This window comes from Schistocerca americana, chromosome X, assembly GCF_021461395.2.
Source record: "Schistocerca americana isolate TAMUIC-IGC-003095 chromosome X, iqSchAmer2.1, whole genome shotgun sequence".
Taxonomy (NCBI): Eukaryota; Metazoa; Arthropoda; class Insecta; order Orthoptera; family Acrididae; genus Schistocerca; species Schistocerca americana.
In genome coordinates this window covers 734,192,155-734,214,258 of record NC_060130.1, presented here as the reverse complement: position 1 = coordinate 734,214,258, position 22,104 = coordinate 734,192,155, and the positions used below count along the sequence as shown (strand labels likewise).

The 22,104-nt window shown below is 44.6% G+C and overlaps 1 long non-coding RNA gene across 1 annotated transcript; it reads right to left on the bottom strand.

Annotated features, from left to right (window-relative positions):
* Positions 1–219: 219 nt before the first annotated feature.
* Positions 220–13,483, bottom strand: LOC124556511. Its single transcript, XR_006968614.1, has 2 exons — positions 12,708–13,483; positions 220–1,412 (listed from the first exon to the last, which is right to left on the bottom strand). It is a non-coding gene; the product is annotated as an uncharacterized LOC124556511 (long non-coding RNA).
* Positions 13,484–22,104: the final 8,621 nt, after the last annotated feature.

Here is a 22,104-nt window from a genome sequence, read left to right as displayed (position 1 = left end):
GGGAAACCAGGGTGAAACTAAGCACGGAATACTGCAGCAAGGGAGGAGCAATACCTCGTTGCTGTTGAATGGTAAAAATGAGATGGATTTGGTACTGTCAGAGCGACTCAGTCCAGACTGACCTGGGCTGACCTCTCCTCGACAGAAGAAGGAAGTACAGAATAAAGTTGGTAACGTGGCGTTAGGGTAAGAAATACTGCGGAGGAATCAAAAAATAACTGTAGCGGTTACGGGTTTTATTCACCAGACTTTCATTGGCAGAACGGATACACGCACACCGAGCCCCGCCAGTAGCGTAAGGAACCTTATTACCAGTAGTTCATTCCAGCAAATGCAGTGTCACTAAAATTAACCATTCCATCAGTATCAAGCGTAATTATCACTCAGTGATGTTATGGTAAGTTGATATTATCCCGAATGGTGCCTCTAGCGCAATGTTGTGGTGTTATTAGTAGAATGAACCATCATAAACTCCCCTTGACGCAGTTAGCTACTTCTGCTACTACTTCTACTGTTAGTTATTGTGGAAATAATCTACTCTGCCTCATGCCTGATTAGAATTGCTGCCGTGATCCAAATCAATGGGCGATGTGGCAGTTCGCCTCATGGTGCAAAAGTTCCATTTCAAATCAAACACCCTAACAAGGTATGAACGTTCCCAAGGGGACCAATGAATCACTGTATCATTCACAACGGGAGGAGTAACTTTAAAGTTAGAGGGAAGGTTTTTCCTAACAATGTTGTTTATAACTGAACAAATAAGAATTGGCGCACGCTACCTGCTTTTATCAACACATGTTCGCTCATGCTGTGCAGTATCTAGCTGCATTACGGCAGTACCTTTCATTAATTATCTGTATTCAGATGATAGAAAATGCATTTATCTCTATGGACAAGCTCAGAGGGAGTGGAAAACTGTCACTCTTACACACCAAAATACATAAGATCTAACACACAAAAATGCACAAATAGTGAGGCATGGCTCAAGAACCTTACTCTAAACACAATAAATGTCATTAGTAGCCAGAGCAGTAGTGGGCGTAGTCAACTCATCCTATAATTAATTCTGATGCAACTTCCTCCTATCTTTTATTTCTCAAACTCTGGAACTTGTGAAGGTACTTTAAAAGTATCTGCCTCCTCTGAGGGTACTTATTCGTCTTTACATCTCATGTTGTCACTGCTTCTTGACTCTTGTTACAAAAAAACTGTTTCCTCGTATCTGTTTAAACTGTTGCTTGCACTCTTATGTGTTTCCTTATGGAACTTCCTAACGTCGTTAATGTTACTGAATCAGCACACCTCTGTTCCAAATGCGAATCCTCGTGCGCCTTGGTACTTCATTTACTCGTGCTCAACTCATCCGCGCTGCATCAGTGACGGCGTCGGTAGTTCTTCGGTGACAAACCCACCTGTGTAGATGAGAAGTTTCATATTAATGCGATGAATAATGAGAGCTCAGTAATAATCGTAATATGCAGTATGTCTTCTTAAAGTAGCATTGGACTGGCTCAGTACGAAATATGTAAGTTGCGTCTGCATTTAAGCTAATAAATAAAAAAAAGTGGCTTATGAGTATCTAGTTCGTCTTCAAGTGTAGGGTGTATATGGCACTAGTGGTAAAATAACAATTGGTTTTTCACTATAGGGTTTACTAGAAGTGGTCTAACATGTGATTTGTCGTCCTGTTGGCAGTAGTTGCCTGAGTATTCAAATGTCATATTGTACAATATAATAGGACAGAATGTAAAAATGCAAAAGAATATCTCCATTGTGGTTGATTACTGTATTAACTGTCAAAAACTTGCAATAGCTTTCGCACTGTGATTGATCACTAAATGACGATCATGTACCCAAATGCGTTATTCCGGCGTCTTGTACTAGTGTTCTTTTCTTCAAAAGTTTGATTAAGTCCGACATGTTTGTCCAGCAGAGGCTTCATAATTCTGACGCGTAGGGGGCAGGCTCGCTATACGCTCAGAATTTGTAAAAATTCTTCAGAGTCGTGCTTTCTGCCACTAAGTCCGATGTAGGTATTCTAGGATGTGTGGGAGTAAGCATATTAAGAAATATCAACTATATGTTATTAATATATCACCTACGCTTGAGATACAGGCAGGATTAACCCCATTTCGCTCATTGCTAAGGTGCTATTCCAATAACGGAGAGCCTTGGCAATACTGAAGGGTAATACTCTATGTGATCAAAAGTATCCGTACACCTGGCTGAAAATTGCTTACAAGTTCGTGGGTCCTCTATCGGTAATGCTGGAATTCAGCATGGTGTTCGTCCACCCTTAGTCTTGATCACAGCTTCCACTCTCGCAGGTATACGTTCCATCAGGTGCTGGAAGGTTTCTTGGGGAGTGGCAGCCCATTCTTCACGGAGTGCTGCACTGAGGAGAGGTATCGGTGTCGGTCGGTGAGGCCTTGCACGAAGTCGGCGTTCCAAAACATCCCAAAGGTGTTTTATAGGATTCAGGTCATGACTCTGTGCACGCCAGTCCATTACAGGGATGTTATTGTCGTGTAACCACTCCGCCACAGGCCGTGCATTATGAACCGGTACTCGATCGTGCTGAGAGATGCAATCGCTATCCCCGAATTGCTCTTCAACGGAGGGAAGGTTCAAAAATGGTTCAAATGGCCCTGCGCACTATGGGGCTTAACTTCTGAGGTCATCAGTCCCCTAGAACTTAGAACTACTTAAACCTAACTAACATAAGGACATCACACACATCCATGGCCGAGGCAGGATTCGAACCTGCGACCGTAGCGGTCGTGCGTTTCCAGACTGTCGCGCCTCGAACCGCTCGGCCACTCCGGCTGACAAGAGTGGGAAGCAAGAAGGTGATTTAAACATCAATGTAGGCCTGTGCTGTGATAGTGCCACGCAAAACAACAAAGGGTGCAAGCCCCCTCCACGGAAAACACGACCACACCATAACACCACCGCCTCCAGATTTTACTGTTGGCACTGCACACGCTGACAGATGACGTTCACCGGGCATTCGCCATACCCACACCCTGCCATCGGATCGCCACAATGTGTAGCGTGATTCGTCACTCCACACAACGTTTTTCCACTGTTCAATCGTCCAATGTTTACGCTCCTTACACCAAGCAAGGCGTCGTTTGGCATTTATCGGCGTGATGTGTGGCTTATGAGCAGCCCCTCGAAGATGATATCCAAGTTTTCTTACCTCCCGCCTGTCATAGTACTTGCAGTGGATCCTGATGCAGTGTGGAATTCCTGTGTGATAGTCTGGATAGATGTCTGCCTATTACACATTACGACCCTCTTCAACTGTCAGCGGCCCCTGTCAGTCAACAGATGAGGTCGGCCTGTGCGCTTTTGTGCTGTACGTGTCCCTTCACGTTTTCACTTCACTATCACATCGGAAACAGTGGAGCTAGGGATGTTTAGGAGTGTTGAAATCTCGCGTACAGACGCATGACACAGGTGACACCCAATCACCTAACCACGTTCGAAGTGCAGGCCGAGCGGTTCAAGGCGCTACAGTCTGGAACCGCGAGACCGCTACGGTCGCAGGGTCGAATCCTGCTTCGGACATGGATGTGTGTGATGTCCTTAGGTTAGTTATGTTTAAGTAGTTCTAAGTTCTAGGGGTCTGATGACCTCAAATGTTAAGTCCCATAGTGCTCAGAGCAATTTGAACCACGTTCGAAGTCCGTGAGTTCCGCAGAGCGCCCCATTCTGCTCTCTCACGATGTCTAATGACTACTGAGGTTGCTGATAAGGAGTACCTGGCAGTACGTGACAGCACAATGCATCTAATATGAAAAACGTATGTTTTTGTTGGTGTCCGGATACTTTTGATCATATAGTGTAGCAATGGGATGAGGCGTGGACTGGAATTTATATTGGTGACGGAGACGTACTAGGGTGGTCCATGCAGGTGTGGTACCTGTAGTGACAGTATGATGTAGTGGATAGTTCATCCGCCTCTTCAGCAGGTGCGGTGATGCTATGAATTTTAATTAATTGCTTTGGCTTACATTGCTATCGTAGATAAAGGTGAGAGTCAATAATTCTCCGGAGTACCAACTACATATGACTAAAATTTCCGTACATCAGTCTTTCCACCAAAAGCGAGAGGCTATCCTAGCATTCATTGCACGTCCCCCATTATGGAAGGCCTGTAAACTGCCATGACATTGTGCCGTAACAGCTGCTGTAATTGTTTAGATATTGCCACTCTGTTGCCTAAGCGGGTCTTGTGACGTACTGGGTATTCATACTTTGCCACCTTCGACCCCAGCGAATTACGTGAGTACTGGGTTCTTTTAAACTTAACATCCATACAAGGGCGTAGTGATCAGTGACCACAGTGCAGTTGCGTCCATATAGGTAGCGTTTGAAATAAGTAACTTCAAACATAAGGACTAAAAGTTGTTTCTTGGTAGTACTACACTGGTGTCCAAAATTAAAGCAACAAGCCGCTATTTCCCTGTCCTGTGTCTAATTCACGACATAGTCATACGAACTGCCAACCAAATATCCGTAACATCGTGTTCTGCACGGAAGATGGCGCTCCGATAAACGGACAACCATGCCAACGATGATGTCAGGGCACCCATGAAACGAGGTAGTATTTGCCGAATAGCCCCACGTCCATAATCCCTGTGTACACAGTGACAGACGGTGCAGTGAGACACAAAGAAGATGCCTATCAGACCCTGCGGTGGAGGTCTATAGAAAGAAAGGAAGCAGAACAGTTTCAAACTGATATGGCCCGATGGTTTAATGTGAATCGTTCTGTTGCTTCTTGGATGCAGCCACAGTTTATAGAAACCGAAACTGTGTACCAAAGACCAGGACAGGGCCGAACACGTGTGACATAAGAAGAGAGGACCGTTATTTGGCTGTAAGGGCACAACAGTGCCCCCACTGGCATGTGACCTCGCAGTATCCACTGGACGTGTTGTATCGAGGCGAACGGTGTACAGAAGGCTTCAGTGGAGTGGCCTTTATTGTCGGAGACCTGCTCTATGTCAACCTCTGACGCGCCTTCACAAAAGGGAACATCTACATGCCACCTGGACTCTCGAACAATGGGCCAATGTTGTTTTCACAGATAAGTCCCAATTTAGTCTGGAGAGTTATTCTCGATGGATTCGCATCTGGAGGGAACGTGGACCACGATTTCGGGACTCAACATTGTGCAAAGAGACCGATATCGGTGTGGGCAGGGATTATCTTTACCACTCGAACTCCTCTTCATGAAATTGTAAAGGTGAATCGGCAAGGTTTAACTGCTGCCAGGTATCGTGACGAGATCTTGGGACATCAGTCGCTGTTTTTGGGAGGTGTGTGGCCCCAGGCTTCGAACTTATAGACGATAACGCTCGACCTCATAGAGCACGGATGGTTGATGCTTTCTTGGAAACGGAAGATATTGCACGCATGGCGTGGCCTGCTCACTCTCCAGATTTGAATCCCATAGGGCATGTCTGGGATGCACTAGGGAGACAGATTGCTTCACGTCAGCATCCACCAACCACTCTCCAAGACTGCGAACAACTCTGCAGGACGAATGGGCGTTATTGCCTCAACATGAGACTGATGACATCATTCACAGCATGGTACGTCGTTGTGAGGCCAGAAGTGGTCACATCCAATACTGAGCACATTAACCAGTTGTCGGAATGTGTGTGCAAATCTGTTAAGTTGAAAAAAACGAAGAACATATTTGGTCTACCGTTATCCATGTTTCAGTTGTTTACGTTCTGTATTCTTTACATTATTTCTACTTTACTATCACCTGTTTGTGCTGTTTTGTGGCAAAATAAGCGCAACCTAGCAAAATTTCCGTTTGTTGCTTTAATTTTGGACACCAGTGTATAATTAATCGCAGCTGAATTCATCGGCCTAGAGGTGTGAACTATAGGCCTTTCCTCACCATTATATTCCTAAGAAAGAACTGCGCCCATGGCGTAGTCAATGCGTCTGTGGAAAGAATAAATGGTTTTTAAAAATATCGGTAGATTAGCAAAGTTGAACTAGTTAAATCGTTTTTAATTTTGTTCATAGCTATCTCACACTCCTCGGTCGACGCGTATTCAACAACCTTCTTTAACAACTTCGTCAATAGCTTGGCTATCATAGCACAGTCCTTTACCAAACAGCGATAATAATTTGCTATACCGAAAAACGATTGCAACCCTTTAACGTTTGCACAGACAGGAAAATTGTCTACAGCTTCTGTCACCCTAGGGTCTCGCTTAATGCCATCTGCACTAACAATATTTTCCAGGTACTGGACCTGTGACTTGTCAAATGAATACCTCTTTGTATTCAATCTTAGGTATGCACTTTGCAATCTAGACAACATACAACTTAATCTCCCTACGTGTTCCTCAATCGCCCTTGAAAAAATTATCATATCATCCAGATACTCAAGACACATAGTAAGCTTCAAACTTCTCAATAGTAAGTCAGCGATCCTTCGAAAAGTGGCAGGCGTATTTCATAGCTTCAAAGGCATACGGAGAAACTCATATAATCACAAAAGCGGTTTTGGGTCGATCTTGTCGCGCAATCGGAATTTGGTGGTACACAGAGTGCAGGTCAAGGGTGGTGAAATGCTCATAAATCCCTAATGTGTCCAACGTTTCGTTGATATAGGACAGATGATAAGTGTTAGGGGTGGTGAGTCTGCTTACTGCTCTCAAATGGACATATAGACGATAGGATTTTCCTCGATTTAATGATTTATTTGGGACCAAGACGATGAGTGACGACCATGGGCTTGTAGAGAGCTGAATTATCCCTGCAGCCAGCTGCTGTTGAATAGTTTCTTCAGCAGCCGATTGTAAATGATATTGTAGTCTCTACGGTTCGGTTTCTGAGCGCTCGGTCTAACATCTCCAGTGGGAATTTCGTGCTTTACGATTTCATGTGCTGGCAAATACTGCCATTTCTCGTATAGCCACACATATTCCTCTAGAACTGAGTACAAAAGATTCTGATCTGACTTAGGCAAATGTGCCAACTTCTTTCGTAACTGATTCCTTAACACTGGCAAATTTTTCTTCCTGCTTTGCTTAAACTGTTTTCATACTGAACTTCTGTATCTGTAACCTGTTCTCCACCTACCAATATTGTTCCACGTGGAACATCGATATCTCGTTGACTGAAATTTCCAGTGCAAACTGGTACTCTAACCTTCCTTTCTAAAATTTCTGATTTACTTATGCTCCTATCACAAAGATTTGCAACCGGTTAAGAATGGCCTTCTGGCTGCGCGGATCGACCAGAAAGTCCGATCTCGGCAGTTTTCTAGTTTTCACACAAATCAAGAGAACTTTTACCATACCTCTGCTGATTCTGTCAGATTTGGGAGGTTTTAACGCCCATGTACGTGGTTCTCGCGGAACTTGAGGAAGACGCCTCATACCCCCGAATTCCTCGCGACTGAGGCACATGCTTACTGCCAAAACAGTGGGTTGCCTCAATGAATTGTTCGTGGCTTGTAATCTATCACCGCCTGAAAACGGTGCAGCAAATCATTCCCTAAAATGGCATCAAAATCTCGTTTGTCTCTCCTCACTACTTCTATGTCAAACCCACATTTTTCCCGTTGATTTGCAGATCGCCAAAACAGTTCCAGACTTTATTATTACCTTCTCGCCTAAGACATTTATATCGTACCACGACGGCTTGGGCACACGTCTGCCATGTTAGGACACAAATAAAATACTAGTTTGAGCCCCTGTATGTACCAACATACGGACACTCTTTCCTCCGAGTTTACTTTCTAATATTAACTTTCCCACCTCATTAATCCTTCCTATCTTAACAAGGTTCATAGTTCTGGCTGGGAGCGAGAGTGAGTGGCAGGGCCTGCCCCTCACTCCATTGAGTATTGTTCCACTCGGGGTTGCAGAGAAGCCCTTTGTGCCAAACTTCGTCTATTGTGCTGTGGACAATTATCGCTTGGATGTCCTATAGTGAGGTATTTTGTACAACAAGGAGCGCGACAACGCTTTGCGATGTTGTTTGGCTTTCCACACCGCTGACAAACGGTGTTATTGACAAAAACTCCGCGCAGTTCATTACTTCATGCAGGGGTCGCAACGAGTCATACTACTTCTTCGAATATTTACGTCAATCGCACTGTCTCATGCAGAGAAGTGGGGGAAGCTACTTTTATCTCACTCTCATTCTGTGGGTTAATTCCCCTTATGAACACATCAATCGCTCCGGCTTCTGTCTCTTCGATTAGCACATAACTACAGGTTTGATCCTTTCCTTAGAAAACGTCTCAGACAAACAGAAGCTAAACGATGTCAAAGTTAGCGTAAGGAGGGCTATGCGTAAAGCGTTCAGTTAATTCTAAAGTAAAATTCTATGTATCGACTTGACAGAAAATCCTAGGAAGTTCTGGTCTTACGTTAAATCAGTAAGTGGACCGAAAAAGCATATCCAGACGCTCTGTGTTGATGATGGTATTGAAACATAGGATGACACGCGTAAAGCTGAAATACTAAACACCTTTTTTCAATGCTGTTTCACAGAGGAAGACCGCACTGCAGTTGCTTCTCTAAATCCTCGCACGAACGAAAAACTGACTGACATCGAAATAAGTGTCCAAGGAATAGAAAAGCAACTGAAATCACTCAACAGAGGAAAGTCCACTGGACCTGACGGGATACCAATTCGATTCTACACAGAGTACGCGAAAGAACTTGCCCCCCTTCTAACAGCCGTGTACCGCAAGTCTCTAGAGGAACTGAAGGTTCCAAATGATTGGAAAAGAGCACAGGTACTTCCAGTTTTCAAGAAGGGTCGTCGAGTAGATGCACAAAACTATAGGCTGACATCGATCTGTTGTAGAATTTTAGAACATGTTTTTTGCTCGCGTATCATGTCGTTTCTGGAAACCCAGAATCTACTCTGTAGGAATCAACATGGATTCCGGAAACAGCGATCGTGAGAGACCCAACTCGCTTTAATTGTTCATGAGACCCAGAAAATATTAGATACAGGCTCCCAGGTAGATGCCATTTTCCTTGACTTCCGGAAGGCGTTCGGTTCAGTTCCGCACAAAGTAAGGGCCTACGGAATATCAGACCAGCTGTGTGGCTGGATTGAAGAGTTTTTAGCAAACAGAACACAGCATGTTGTTCTCAATGGAGAGACGCCTATAGACATTAAAGTAACCTCTGGTGTACCACAGGGGAGTGTTATGGGACCATTGCTTTTCACAATATATATAAATGACCTAGTAGATAGTGTCGGAAGTTCCATGCGGCTTTTCGCGGATGATGCTGTAGTATACAGAGAAGTTGCAGCATTAGAAAATTGCAGCGAAGTGCAGGAAGATCTGCAGCGGATAGGCACTTGGTGCAGGGAGTGGCAACTGACCCTTAACATAGACAAAAGTAATGTATTGCGAATACATAGAAAGAAGGATCCTTTATTGTATGATTATATGATAGCGGAACAAACACTGGTAGCAGTTACTTCTGTAAAATATCTGGAAGTATGCGTACGGGACGATTTGAAGTGGAATGATCATATAAAATTAATTGTTGATAAGGCAGGTGCCATGTTGAGATTCATTGGGAGAGTCCTTAGAAAATGTAGTCCATCAACAAAGGAGGTGGCTTACAATACACTCGTTCGACCTATACTTGAGTATTGCTCATCAGTGTGGGATCCGTACCAGGTCGGGTTGACAGAGGAGATAGAGAAGATCCAAAGAAGAGCGGCGCGTTTCGTCACAGGGTTATTTGGTAAGCGTGATACCGTTACGGAGATGTTTAGCAAACTCAAGTGGCAGACTCTGCAAGAGAAGCGCTCTGCATCGCGGTGTAGCTTGCTGTCCAGGTTTCGAGAGGGTGCGTTTCTGGATGAGGTATCGAATATATTGCTTCCCCCTACTTATACCTCCCGAGGACACCACGAATGTAAAATTAGAGAGATTCGAGCGCGCACGGAGGCTTTCCGGCAGTCGTTCTTCCCGCGAACCATACGCGACTGGAACAGGAAAGGGAGGTAATGACAATGGCACGTAAAGTGCCCTCCGCCACACACCGTTGGGTGGCTTGCGGAGTATAAATGTAGATGTAGATGTAGACAAACGGTGTTATTGACAAAAACTCGGCGCAGTTTATTACTTCATGCAGGGGCCGCAACGAGCCATCCTACTTCTTGCAATATTAACGCCAATCGCACTGTCTCATGCAAAGAAGTGGGGGATGCTACTTCTATCTCACTCTCGATCTATGGGTTAATTCCCCGTAGGAACACATCAATCGCTCTGGCTTCTGTCTCTTCGATTAGCACATAACTACAGGTTTGATCCTTCCCTTAGGCATAAGTTTCGCTAGATACCGTTCTAATGCGATCAGCGAACGCTTCGAACTCCTCTCCGTTCTTCTGTCGAAGTGTCGATAACCGAACTCGGTAATAACTGACACCTCGTTCGTCGGAGTAGCGTTCTGCTAACCCATTGGCCAGGACATCGAAAGTGACTGCGTCACGCAACATATCAACTGATTCCACATACCTGCGTGCATCGCCAGAAAGTTTTAACGTTGTTACGTTCAAAAGAAAGCTGTCAGGCGAGGAACATGTCCGCCGTGTATCACGGGCATTTTGGAGAAATGTGATGAGATTTCTACATCTACATCTACTGACGGTGTGTGGCGGTTCTTCCTTCTATTCCAGTCTCGTATTGTTCGTGGAAAGAAAGATTGTCGGTATGCATCTGTGTGGGCTCTAATCTCTGCGATTTTATCCTCATGGTATCTTCGCGAGATATAGGTAGGGAGGGAGCAATCTACTGCTTGACTCGTCGGTGAAGGTATGTTCTCGAAACTTCAACAAAAGCCCGCAGCGAGCTACTGAGCGTCTCTCCTGCAGAGTCTTCCACTGGAGTTTACCTGTCATCTCCGTAACGCTTTCGCGATTACTAAATGATACTGTAACGAAGCGCGCTGCTCTCCGTTGGATCTTCTCTATCTCTTCTATCAACCCTATCTGGTACGGATCCCACACTGGTGAGCAATATTCAAGCAGTGGGCGAACAAGTGTACTGTAACCTATTTCTTTTGTTTTCGGATTGCGTCTCCTTAGGATTCTTCCAATGAATCTCAGTCTGGCATCTGCATTCCCGCCGATCAACTTTATATGATCATTCCGTTTTAAATCACTCCTAATGCCTACTCCCAGATAATTTATGGAATTAACTGCTTCCAGTTGCTCACCTGCTATATTGTAGCTAAATGATAAAGGATCTTTCTTTCTATGTATTCGCAGCGCATTACACTTGTCTACATTGAGATTCAATTGCAATTCCCTGCACCATGCGTCAGTTCGTATTTTCACCCAGTTTTCCATAAAATGAAGGTACAGAAGTAACTACAGGGAGAGAACTGGCAACATTAGGCACACATAAGATGGGATCCACTGCAGGAGCTCTGGAGGAGCTCGCAGCTGTCTATATCGACGAGCGCCGGGTTCCACTGTGGGGCTTACTTAAAGCTTCATCGAGATTCTCTGTAACTCTAATTTGTCAAGTTATTATTTATTTATTTACTTATTAACATTATAGAGTGACTCACCGCCTTGGTTATTATGGTGGGTCGTTTGCTATTAAAAATTAGCGACAAGCTGCAGAGACAAACTCTTCATCTTTTTCTACAGCTCTCTCAGTGCTGTTGCTCGTATTTTTTTCTTGCCCTTTACATAATTACATTACTAATTAAAGAAAAAATGTGATACATGAAGTACATTTTGGGCAAGGAAATTATTTAAACTATATTCTTAAGAAGAAATAACAGAAGAAAGGAAAGATTTAGATAATAAAAGAGGTCCCTTTACTTGGCTATTTCAAGTGGCAGGGCATCGGTAAACATTTCGGGCCCGTCTCATCTGAAGTAGCATCTTCTATTCAACTATGGTTACTATTTTATGTATGTATTTCATGAGATTAGCTCTACCTGGCTTGTGTGTAAGATTTAACAGTACTATTTGTTACTACAATTACTTCCTCCAGTTGACCACGCCATAAGAAGAAGAGGAGCCTCGGAAGGGTGACTTCGAGCCTCGTCTCCCCGAAAGGCATTTCTCATCGGTGTTGTGCGTTCGTGATTGTGTAGTTAAGTCTTATGATACTGCATATGTATGTTTATGTACACTATTATAAAATTCACCTGCTTTACAGTTTGCATCTTATACATTTTACGTATTACACAATTGCATGTTCGAAAATAATTGTCCAAAAAGCTAAAGAATTACTTGCATTCCTTTGTACAAACAGGAAAATCGTTATTTTACTTGTTATTTCGGACTTATCTCTAAATTTAATGTAGATATTACTTGTAGTATTGTTACTGTCATGTGATTTTCTACTATGTCGTATATTTATCTGTATGTGGCGATACTCGTTTGTTTGTCAAGTTCCATTTGATTAAGTTGTGTTTGTTGGAGCGTGAGACGATCTATCTTATTATTTGAAGCAACAGCGGCTGCAGATGCCGTTTCTGGCCGCTCTGGCAAAGTACGCGAACGCGTATCAGGCATGGTTACAGTATTAGGGCCAAGATTTGTGTAGATCAACGTTACATAAGAGGGATCTCAATAGTAACCTATACTAAACAGTGACGAGTTCCCGCGGCTGAAGCTCGCAACGCAGACAGTTGAGAGAAGTAAGGACACATTACAGCGACACTTACATCAACGTCGTGTATCGGCGGAGGCAGCGGCGAAGGCGATGGTGTCGGCGGACTAGCGGTACGGCGCAGCGCCGGACGTCGAGATGACGGGGCGGCGGCAGCGACATCTGCGTGCGGCGGTGAGGCTGCGTGGACCCTCGGCAGAGCGACGAGAAAACAGGACAGTGCGCAGGAGCGGCGTGGTCTGTGGCGTGCGTCAGACTGTGCGCTCGCACCGATGCGAAGACTGCGGCAGAACCGCGGCGCGGTCCGGGAGAGCACGCCCACGCGCAGCAAAGACGTCGTCTACGGCCTAATGCATTAACGGTACGTTCGGCACGCGCTGACACGCGGCGAGTGCACAGTGTGCGCATCCAGTCGCAAACAAGATGTCAAAATTTCCTACCATGGCCCAGGTTACATACTAACTACCAGGCCAACAGGCTCTGCCAGCTCGTATCCATCAGATTGAAGCGGCAACAATCCGCAGACGGAAACGTGTCAACCGGACGTAAAGGTGAGCTTATCCCATTTCAGCTGATACCACTTTGTACGTGCTGGACTTGGTCGTGATCGGAAATGAGCAAAAGTGGCGCGTCCGATGGTGTTGGGAGAAAACCTTCGAAGGGAAAGACTCATTCCAGTAACTGGTGGAGGTTTTATTTCTCCAAAAGCCTACATCTAAAGGGTACACCAAACTCAAACTCGCTACGGCAACAGGAGGCTGCCACAGTTAAACTGACAGCCACTGCGCCCCCAAAGGGAGGAACTAGTGGACACATCTGGTCGCGGTCCGAGCTGGCAGGCAAGAGAGCGTTCTGAATACCGGCGCATTCTCACCAACCCGTACCGCGCGGCCTACGTGACCGCTCCCCAGTCTTCCCATTGGCCGGCAGAACGTGCTTAAGTGGGGGGCCCTTCCTTCAGCGGTACTCAAACGCAGCGTTCGTTATCAGCGGTACCACCGTGGGAGGATGTTCACGTGGAGCGTGGATGTTATGCAAAACATTCGCTACCATGCCAGCCCACGTTCAGCCGCTGTCTTGTCAAAGAGGCATTACCGCGTGTCATATGAAAGAAATCGAAATGAAAAATTTGAAACATTTTGAATCGCCGTTTTTCCTCTCAATAAAACTGCTCACCACGCACATTGCGTAAGTAGAGAATTGCCAGTTTTCTGGCGTAGTCTCAATTACGGAAGCACCGGGTATCGAATCGTTTTATTTGCCGTGTTTCTAAACACGACTCATCATTTCCTCACTTCACATAGCTACAAGTGATTTAATCTTACAAGTTGACATCGACGTTCAAATGTAAACTCCCCTATGACTTTCTCTTTTCTCTGTGGTCCTCCAGATCACATTGTTACAATTGATGTTACAGGTTAACATCAACGTCCAAATGTACACTCCCCTTTGCTATGCCACATTGACAAGTGCTACAAATCACATATTATAAGTATTCTGTAACCCCTAAATTCTATGGTATTTGCGTTACAGGTATATAATAACAGACTTTGGAGATTAAAGAAACTCAGGTTATTTTGCCCATTTATTTTCAAATTGTATTTTACAACAACGGAACAATCTTGGCTGAGGTAAAAACTATTCATTGCTTGGAATAAAGTAGGCTAATATGTGGCTTCCATCTCAGAATCATACGTAGGACATTATTTACACTGCTGGGAATACTAATATCTGGTTACGTATATTTACTGCCTTATAATGTCCCCTCAACAACCAACCACCATTCGAAAACAACAGTACGGAAAAATTACCTACACTATCCCCTACTGATTCTTACTAAAGCGCTGAACACAGAGAGAAGAAGATTAGGCGTCAATGCCCTCTCGAAGACGAGTTCATTAGACATAGAGAACATTTCGCCCTGGACAAGGACGAGACCGCCAATTGCTGTAGCCTTTTCGGAAGAACTATTGCTACTTTTCCCTTAAGAAATTTATGGCAAATACGGAAAATGTAGCTCTGGGTAGTCATAAAGGAATCTTAACAACACTCCTCCCGGATGAGGGGTCCATTGCTTAACGGTTGCGCCACACCGCTCGGGTTAAAAATCGCTAACAATTTAACCCATAGTTCTGAACGATCAAACGGATATAAATAAAGTGATTTTAGAAATAAATTGGAACCATACCTAGCTGAAAACGTTTCTTATTCGTAGAAGATTTTACGAAGAGGTGATAGGAATACATGTTTTTTCTACAATGGAGAACCTAAAGTGCGTTTCAGTCTATGGTAACTGTGCTAAAACAAAAAATAGGTCTAAATACAACTATGTGATTGGACAAAACCTTTCACCGATTCTCTGACAGATTCCTGCGTCCCACAGCGTAAAAAACTGCTATGTACCCAACTACTAAATTATTGTAAGTGATATGCAGTGTCTTTGGATGATAAGTCATGTACAACATTTGTTCCTGTCGGTGCACCTGGCTGTACTTTTTGCATGGAAAATCTGTTGGTTAAATACATAACTCGAAGAGATTTGAATTTGCTAATGCTATAGTTTCTTTTATGTACGCCGTGATTATTGCAGTATTAGCTTCCGAAATAAATGACGGCTATATAAATAATAGATAATCAAAGGAGCTTAAGTAAAAAATGGGAGCATGAGATCAAGTTTGCCGTTTAAAAACATATGTAACTCTTCTACCAAATGCTCATTCTGAGACATTTCTTCTTATGTATTTCCTTAGCACTAGAAATCTGGTCTTGCCTTCGACAGCATCTGAAGTGAAATATCGACTTGCCTGCAATGATTTAGATTGTTCCTAAATTAGGACAGTTTGATGCCAGCACAATTTTTACAACATGCCCTACGATTCTCAACTTAATCCTTTCGTGTAATGAGTGAGTGTTTGTCTACAGCTACAATTATCACCCGCAAATGACCTTTCGGAATTTAGTGCACGGTTAGTGTATTACCACTACGATTTAATTCTTTCTTGTTCCAATCACAAATGTGTTTGGGTGGGAAGACTAGCTGTCGGCAGTCCTCAGGACAACGTATAATTTCTAATTTTTCTGCCACGGTCATTTTCGCAATATGTGTGTTAGGGAGTAACGTGTTTCCTGGCACTTCTTGGATACTTTTCAAAGTAAATTAACCTCTCGTTGAGCACTACGCCTCTGTTACAGCAACCGGCACTGGAGCTCGATGAGCGTTTTCACGACTTTCCTAGACTGGCGAGCAGTACTCAAGAATCGTTCGAACGAGGATTTTGTAAGTAACCTCTTCGTAGATTAATTATGTTTCCTTGGGAATTCTACAATTAATCTTATTCTGACATCAGCTTTCGCTACAACTTGTTTTATATGGTCGTTCCACCATAGTACTACGGACGTTCGCCCCCGGTAGCTGAGTGGGTGCCGACACGGTAGCTCAGAGTGTTCGGTCAGAGGGTTAGCTGCCTTCCGTAATAAAAAAAAACTGAGTTAATGCATCAACGATCAACTTGAACAAGCGTCATGGGACGTCCGCCCCGAAGAAATAGAACAAACAGTATCGAACAAAATGAGATCAACAAAAAAAACAAAAAAAATATTGGTCAGCGCGACAGACTGTCAATCCTAAGGGCCCGGGTTCGATTCCCGGCTGGGTCGGAGATTTTCTCCGTACAGGGACTGGATGTTGTGTTGTCCTAATCATCATCATTTCATACTCATCGACGCGCAAGTTGCCGAAGTGGCGTCAAATCGAAAGACTTGCACCAGGCGAGCGGTCTACCCGACGGGAGGCCCTCGTCACACGACTTTTTTAGTACTACGGACGATTACTCCCAGATATTTTACGCTTCTTACTGTTTCCAGTGATTTATCGGCAATAGTGTAATCGGAAAATAAAAGGCCTTTCTGTCTATTTTCAAGCAATACGCTACATTTATTTATGTTGAGAGTCAAGTCCCAGTCTCTGCATCAAGTGTCGATCCGTCGCAAGCATCCCTGCATTTTGATACTTTATTTTTGCGACAGCCTATTAACAACTTCTTCCGTGAACAGTTGCTCGAAGTTCCTGACGTCATCCACAAGATGGTTCAAATGGCTCTGAGCACTATGGGACTTAACATCTGAGGTCATCAGTCCCCTAGAACTTAGAATTACTTAAACCTAACTAACCTAAGGACATCACACACATCCATGCCCGAGGCAGGGTTAGAACCTGCGACCGTAGCAGTCACGCGGTTCCGGACTGAAGCGCCTAGAACCGCTCGGCTACCGCGGACAGCCACCCACAAGATCATTTATATACAAAATGAGCACTAACGCCTCTATAAGACTCTCTTTGCAGTGCTCTCGAGATTACTTTTGGGCCTGACATTTTCGCGTCGTTGGTAAGAACATGTTCTGCTAGGAACTCTTGAATGTAGACACAAAGCTTGTGCAATATTCCACAAGCTGCTCGCTAGGTAACAGGGCAGGACTCAACTGAAAGCCTTCCGGAAGTCAAAGCACACGACATCGATCTAGTAGCCATTATCTGCTGCCTTCTGGATCACAAGATTTATATTTCTGGAATTGTTGTTGGTTCGTATAGATGAGATTTTCATTTACCAAAGAGGTACCTAAACGTAGCTGTAAAATGAGTTACATAATTCTACAGACTGAAGTTAGTGACATAGGCCCATAATTATGTGAATCTGTCCGATGACCCTTAATGAAAACAGGAAAGATCTGCATCTTTTCTCAGTCGCTTGGAACACTTCGTTGCCCCAATGGTCTACTCCTACAATGGAAGAAAGTTCTTTCGTCAAATTTGCACTGCGTCACAAAAAAGTGAAGCACCCAGAAGCGGCGGAGGAAACAAAATAAAACTTCAAGAATTTTTAACATGTTGCAGCCCTGTCAGCAACTGTAATAAATTAATACGTCAAAGATCCGCCTCAGTTGCGAAAAGTTACTGGTCTTTACCCAGGTTTCAGCTAGAGTAATCTAGCCTTCTTCAGAAGCAGAAGTTTATTTTACGCTTCTGAAGAAGGCCAGATTACTCTAGCTGAAACCTGGGTAAAGACCAGTAACTTTTCGCAACTGAGGTGGATCTTTGACGTATTAAATAAAACTTCACATCTTGAGAGGATATGTGATGTTATTTCGGTGATAAGAAACTGAGTCAAATTTACAAAGGGCTTGGCATGACCAGCCGATTTATCAGTATGATGTTGCACCTCCTAGCCTGGATGCATGCACTGATTCGGTTGGGAAGAATGTGATAAGCCGTTATATCGCCTCCTGAGGCAAACTCGCCCACAATTTTTGTAATTGGTTCTTCGTATTCAGGGTTTTTAGAAATGATACTGAAGTCGACGACCGAGCTTGTCCCACCCATGCTCTGTTGGGGATAGAGATGGGCATCTTCCTGGCAGCAGGGCTATCTCAGTATCACACCAGAAGTTTATAGAGATACGTTCCATTTGTGGACGAGCTGTGTCCTGCTGAAAAACGACACCACAAAACTATAGCATGAGATGTAACACGTGAGGTTTCAAGATGTCCAGATTGGCGTTAGCGACATAGGCCCATAATTATGTGAATCTGTCTGATGATTCTTAATGAAAACAGGAAAGACCTGCACCTTTTCTCATTCGCTTGGAACACTTCGTTGCTCCAACGATCCATTATAAACTACTGTTAGAAGGGAGGGGGCAAGTTCTTTAGTCAGATTCACAAAAGAAGTGAAGAACACAGAAGGAGAAGAAGAACCGAAATGAAATGTCACCGGTTGAAACGGTATGTGACGTTATATCGTTGATTAGAAATCGAATCAGATTTAGAAAGAACATGAAATACGAGCCCTCTTATCAGTATGATGATGCGCCCCCTGTGGCCTGGACTCATACAGTGATTTGTTTGGGAAGGGTTTCATAAGGCCGTTGTATCCTCTCCTGACGCTAACTGGCCCACAATTGTTGTAACTGGTCTTTGACATCGTCGGTATAAGGAATGGGATGGAGTTAACGTCCGAGCTGGTCGCACACACCTTATTCCGGGACAAATCTGGGAAGCTTGCTGGTCACAGGACTACCTCAACATCACGCAGACAGTTCATAGAGGCACGTGCCATTTATGGAAGAGCATTTTCCTGTTAAAAATGGAACCACGAAACGTATGAGGACACAAGATGTCCGTGATTTACCATTGTGTCGCCAGAGTTCCCTCAGTCATTAACAGCTGTGACCTGAAGTCATACCTGATGGCTCCCCATACATTGACCCCAGCAGTAACACCGATGTGCCTCAACAAAGCATAGAAAAAAATCGGACCTGTTCCCAGCTGGCCGCCATAATCACAGGCGATGGTCATCCAGTGTAGTGCAGAACCACGATTCATCGCTGAATACAACGTGAGACCATTATTCAACATCACTTCATACTTCCCTGTCACGACACCACTGCAAACGCAGCAGTTTGCATTGTGGTTTTAGAGGTAACCTACACATGGAATGTTAATTCCATTGCCTGGTTGCTGCTAGTGTCCGGCCAATGGTGTGGAATGGCACAGTGTGTTGAAGGAGGCTCATTACTTCCTCTAGAATGGCACTCGTAGGTGTGAAGCACACTACTGGCCATTAAAATTGCTACACCACGAAGACGACGTGCTACAGACGCGAAATTTAGCCGACAGGAAGAAGATGCTGTGATATGCAAATGATTAGCTTTTCAGAGCATTCACACAAGATTGGCGCCGGTGGTTACACCTACAACGTGCTGACATGAGGAAAGTTTCCAACCGATTTCTCATACACAAACAGCAGTTGACCGGCGTTGCCTGGTGAAACGTTGTTGCGATGCCTCATGTAAAGAGGAGAAATGCGTACCATCACGTTTCCGACTTTGATAAAGGTCGGATGGTAGCTTATCGCGATTGCGGTTTATTGTATCGCGACATTGCTGCTCGCGTTGGTCGAGATCGAATGACTGTTAGCAGAATATGGAATCGGTGTGTTCAGGAGGGTAATACGGACCGCCATGCTGGATCCCAACGGCCTCGTATCACTAGCAGTCGAGATGACAGGCATCTTATCCGCATGGCTGCGACGGATCGTGCAGCCACGTCTCGATCCTCGGTCTCCGAGCTGATAGTCCATGGCTGCGGTTACCCTTGACAGGAGCGCCTGCGATGGTGTACTCAACGACGAACCAGGGTGCACGAATGGCGAAACGTCATTTTTTCGGATGAATCCAGGTTCTGTTTACAGCATCATGATGGTCGATTCCGTGTTTGGCGACATCGCGGTAAACGCACATTGGAAGCGTGTATTCGTCATCGCCATACTGGCGTATCACCCAAGGTGGTGGTATGGGGTGCCATTGGTTACACGTTTCGGTCACCTCTTGTTCGCATTGACGGCACTTTGAACAGTGGACGTTACATTTCAGACGTGTTGCGACCCGTGGCTCTAACCTTCAAAAAAATGGTTCAAATGGCTCTGAGCACTATGCGACTTAACTTCTGAGGTCATCAGTCGCCTAGAACTTAGAACTAATTAAACCTAACTAACCTAAGGACATCACACACATCCATGCCCGAGGCAGGATTCGAACCTGCGACCTAGCTGTCCCGCGGTTCCGGACTGAGCGCCTAGAACCGCTAGACCACCGCGGCCGGCCTCTACCCTTCATTCGATCTCTGCGAAACCCTACATTTCAGCGGGATAATGCACGACCGCATGTTGCAGGTCCTGTATGGGCCTTTCTGGATACAGAAAATGTTCGACTGCTGCCCTTTCCAGCACATTCTCCAGATCTCTCACCAACTGTCAACGTCTGGTCAATGGTGGCCGAGCAACTGGCTCGTCACAATACGCCAGTCACTACTGTTGATGAACTGTGGTATAGTGTTGAAGCTGCATGGGCAGCTGTACCTGTGCACGCCATCCAAGCTCTGTTTGACTCAAAGCTCAGGCGTATCAAGGCCTTTATTACGGCCAGAGTTGGTTGTTCTGGGTACTGATTTCTCAGGATCTATGCACCCAAATTGCGTGAAACTGTAATCACATGTCAGTTCTAGTATAATATATTTGTCCAATGAATACCCGTTTATCATCTGCATTTCTTCTTGGTGTAGCAATTTTAATGGCCAGTAGTATATAATGTGTTTGGTGCACAATACGGTGATAATTCCTTGTTGTCAGACATGCCGAATGAATGGCGACGAGTATGCCTGAAGTGACGATCCCATGCAGCCCAACATCGGTCATTGGCACATCCGGATGCTCCAAAAATCTGGATACTGCACGATTCGACCAGCCGGCCCACAGGAGACCCATGATCAAGCCTCCCTGAAACTGTCAGGTGCTGACAGCGCTGCATCATACGCCTACGCGGTATCTCCATGTCCTTCACAATGATCGCTCACATCTAACGCTGTTCTACCTCTCACAGACAATTGCAACTTTAATCGTTTTCATAGCCACCGATCGCGCGTGGGTTTTAACCGTCGTCCTCCCGAATACGAGTACAATGTGCTAACCACTGCGCCACCTCGTCCGGTGGCGCTTAAAGCCAGGCTACTAAAATTACGGCCTACAACTAATAAAAACAAGATGTCAAGCACAGCGACACACTGAAATTTTTCGCAAATCTACGCTGCTGTATAAGCATTGACGTTGATACCTCGCACTGCACACAACTAGACATTTAGTTATCAATTCTAATTACTCCGATGACATCAAATCGCAAAATAAGTCCCGCCGCTGCCTGTGCGTTTTCGCGTTCCGTTTGAAAATAATGGCATGCATAAAAGGGAAAATCTATTGTAAACCCTGTTTCTGATAGTAATTAAACGAATCTGTTCATCTGTGTCCGTGGTGGACGGGGTGACGAACGTACTACGTACGAGACGGGTGTCAAGAGCACCGGCGACAGTCTGACGGCAATTGGCTCCACTGCATAATGGCTGCCATGGACATTGTCGCTGTTCCCTTCCTGTCGATTGAATAACAAGATAAATTACAGTTTCAACCCACACCCTGCGGCTGAATGTCGTTATCCGGTAATCTTACTTTATTAAGCGGAATTGGCTCTCACGTCAGGACACGTGCACTTGGAAACATCCACCGCGCATCCTCGAGTGGCCCTTCACGAAACTAGCCGTTAGAGAGAGAGAGACAAGATGCACGTATAATAAATATCTTTCTGTGTTTTAGAGGAAATCATGACCTCAACATCGACTGGATATCAGAAACATGAAGTCTCTTTCCTCGTATTCCTTTGTAAACCTGGGAAGCAACATTTCTAAAATCCCGAGAAAATAGAAATCGTTAGACTGTCGATTTAAAAGATGATGTATCAAACAAAACAAGAAAGGTATACGTATGACTGTTATACAAACGTCTGCGGCCAGAATGTAAGCAAAGACCTTCCATAGAGTCTTAGTAGCCAACTGATCTACTAGAGGTAATC